Source organism: Panthera uncia (genome assembly GCF_023721935.1).
Source record: "Panthera uncia isolate 11264 chromosome E2 unlocalized genomic scaffold, Puncia_PCG_1.0 HiC_scaffold_20, whole genome shotgun sequence".
Lineage (NCBI taxonomy): Eukaryota > Metazoa > Chordata > Mammalia > Carnivora > Felidae > Panthera > Panthera uncia.
The window spans coordinates 24,113,347-24,117,024 of record NW_026057589.1 but is presented as its reverse complement, the minus strand read 5'-3'; positions in this window follow the sequence as shown (position 1 = coordinate 24,117,024).

Sequence of the window (3,678 nt, the reverse complement as noted above, 5' to 3'; positions counted from 1 at the left end):
CGCCTGACATGAAAGATTTTTATCTTTTTCTTCTGATGAGAACTTTTAAGATCTGCTTTCTTTCCTATACATAAACATATACATATACATATTGTATATGTATATGTATATTGTATATGTATATATGTATGTATACATACGTATGTGTATATGTATATATGTATATGTATATATGTACATATTGTACATATATGTATATATACATAATATTTATTACATTTCTGACATGCGTGCCTGACATGAAAGATTTTTATCTTTTTCTTCTGATGAGAACTTTTAAGATCTGCTTTCTTTCCTATGGGGCGCCTGGGTGGCTCAGTCAGTTGAGCGTCCAACTTCAGCTCAGGTCACGATCTCACGGTTTGTGAGCTCGAGCCCCACGTCGGGCTCTGTGCTGACGGCTCAGAGCCTGGACGGAGCCTGCTTCAGATTCTGTGTCCCCCTGTCTCTCTGCCCCTCCCCAGCTCACACTCTGTCTCTCTCTCTCTCAAAAATAAATAAACATTAAAAAAAATTTTTTAATAAAAAAAAAAAAATCTGCGTTCTTAGCGACTTTCAAATACACCACACTAACTCCAGCCCCTTGCTGTCCACGTCATTGCCAGCACTTACGACAGAGTTTGTGCCTTTTGACTCCCTTCGCCCTTTCCCCCGCCCCCAAAGCCCACATTTTGCAACCGGGAACCCGAACGCCAGGGCAGCTTTGCAGGGAACAGGAGAGAGTTCGGAAAGCAAGCAGGAAGAGTTCGCAGAGTGCAGAGCGACTGCTCCCTTGGCCCAGCGCCCGGCCTATCTTCCCGCAGCCGGGGGCCTGGGACAGGATCTCTCCTCCCAGGAGGCTCGGAACAGGGGAGAGGAGCCACCTAAAAGGGGTCATCCTTTACAAGCCCCACAGGAGACACAGCTCCGCCCTGATGAAGCACCAAGGACGTTTTCCTCCAAGGCGGTTCCGCTTCTCCAAGGACGATCCTCCCTGTTCCAAGAGGCCCTGGGAAACGTTCCTTCCCACACGAGGCAGTGGCCTAGACGCCCAGTTACACCCCACACCTGAGAAACACGAACCGATGTTCCTCCAAGATGGCAGGTCTCCCAGTTCTCAAAAATATGGAAGCGGGGCCCCAGTTTAACCAGAGCACCCGTCAGATGGGGCTTTGGGATGTTATATCGCAACGTCCTCTTCAATAAGTCAGGAACACATTGTTCCAGGAAAAGATTCTTTCACATCCTGATGTTTAATAGTTACACTGTATCCACATGTGGGTACAGCAGCATCTACCAAAGCAAGTCTGTTGGGTGTTTGGTTTAGTTCCGATATTTGCCATTATGTTTTAAAGCTATAACTGGGGCGCCTGGGTGGCGCAGTCGGTTAAGCGTCCGACTTCAGCCAGGTCACGATCTCGCGGTCTGTGAGTTCGAGCCCCGCGTCAGGCTCTGGGCTGATGGCTCGGAGCCTGGAGCCTGTTTCCGATTCTGTGTCTCCCTCTCTCTCTGCCCCTCTCCCGTTCATGCTCTGTCTCTCTCTGTCCCAAAAATAAATAAAAAACGTTGAAAAAAAAATAAAAAAAAAAATAAAGCTATAATAAACAACCGTGTAGCCAGAAATACAGCACATTCCTTATTTCCTTAGAGAAATTCCCAGAAGGGGATTACTGAGTAGAGGGCGCACGGCTTTAAGGCTTTTGACAGAAACTCCCGAACTTTCCTCCGTAGAATGTTCAAGATATTCTCCCCACCAGCCCTCACGAGGATAAACGACACGGCTTTTAACAAATTAGAAGCTAGCGCTGGCTGCCACTGAAAAGACCTTTGTTGGGGCAGCAGTTCCTTTGAATCTGTAGGGGCAAACAGCACCTTAATGACGCCACCAGCAGATGGCACCCTTTGCTAAGATTTTAGAGTCAGGTTTCAAGTAAGGTGTTTTAAGATTTCATTCAACTTGTATCAGAGAACTCTGAGATATGTATATCCCAAAGCATGATTGCAGGAGGGAGTCTAGGACGTTACATGAAAACCAACAGACAGTGTCGCATAACAGCGGGACCTTGGGATCCTGGGGGAGCTTGAACGCGCTCCTGGGGGCGTTGTAACCCTTCCAGGTTATGAAGGTCTCCCACATCCTCTCAGGAGCCCCGCACCCAAGCGCATGTGCACACCCACGGGCACACGTGGGTCCCTCTGCCTCTCTCGTTAATTCTTTTCCCGGGAAAGCTGAATCGGACCGGTCTGGTTCCTCCTGACCAGCTCTCCAGGTCCTAGTAGTGCCGTCGGCTTATCAGGGCTGCAGCTTTACAGTTCTGTGTGTGATTATCGATCGCCTCTGTCTTGTTGGAGGAGGGAGGTCCTCCCGGTCATGTGCCTGGAGCCCAGGGCAGCACCCAGAACAGGGCGCATGCCCTGCAGGTGTCTGCTGCGTGAATGCAGACGAGGTGCCTGGGACCTTGCCTTAGATCTTTGCTAAATGATCGCCTTCCTTGAGAAACCGAAATGCATCTCGAGGTGGCCGAGTTTTAGCAGCTATGAGTGACAGAAACAGACATTTAACATCAGTCTAGGGGTGAATAAAGCACAGGAAGAAGGGTGGAGGAAGGACTAGAAGTCCACGGACGTTCAGGGGTGGTCAGAAGGGTAGGTCCCGGCCCACTTACTGGTCAGATAAGTTACATAACCCGGTCCAGCCTGTCTGTCAGCTACAAAATGGCTCTCGATCACAATGTGTCCACGGAAGCCTCAGCACAGCGCCTGGCGCCTCACATGGGCTCAGTAAGTTTGCTCAGCCATCGGTAGTCGGGTCTCCTGCTCAGGAAGGACAGCGGGAAGAGCAAGAGCGGAGAGACTGTTTTTCCCCGAAGCCACCAGTTTGGACAACGTCTTGCCAGTTAATATTTGTGCTGTGTGATCTTTAGGTGGCCAGGATTTCATTCGGTTCTGGCATTGCACGTGTACAGCTGCCGTGGGGGGGCGGAGGGGGTCTGGGTGAGGGTGGTCCAGAGCCACGCCCCTTGGCTAAACTCCCCCAAGATGGGATGCTGGCAGGCGCGCATGTCAGTTGAATCAGCGCGCGTTTTCGATCCTTTCCTGCTTCCGGGCATGGTGTGACTTGTCATCCTCCCCGCTCCTGACCACTAGCTACCTTGCAGCCATTCTTGGGTTCTTCGGGACCTACGGACTACAGGCTCTTCACGCGCGCCTGCCTCGAATTCCCGCGGGATTTGGGATTTGGGATTTTGCTCCTTCCAGAGATGCCCCATCAGGTCAATGTAAGTGGGCCTGTGCAGACTCGTGGTTTCCCAAAGCCCGAGTCACGGCTTCTCAGAGCTGCGCGGCCCTGGACTCTGTTCTTTGTCAGGGAGATCCCCCTTAAGATGGTTAATTGTTAGCCCAGGAAGGGATCCAGAATGTGGCCTTGGTCCCCTCCTTTTTATTTTTTTAATGTTTATTTACTTATTTTGAGAGAGAGGGAGGGAGGGGCAGAGAAAGAGGAAGAAACGGAATCCCAAGCAGGTTCCGTGCTGCCAGCGCAGAGCCCGCCGCAGACCTTGAACCCACGAACTGTGAGATCCCGACCTGAGCGGAGATCTTACGAGTCCACCCTTAACCGAGTGGGCCTCTCCGGTGCCCCGGCGGCTCCCTCTTCTCCGAGCTCCGCTCACTCGCCCCGTGACTCAGCCCCCCCCCCCC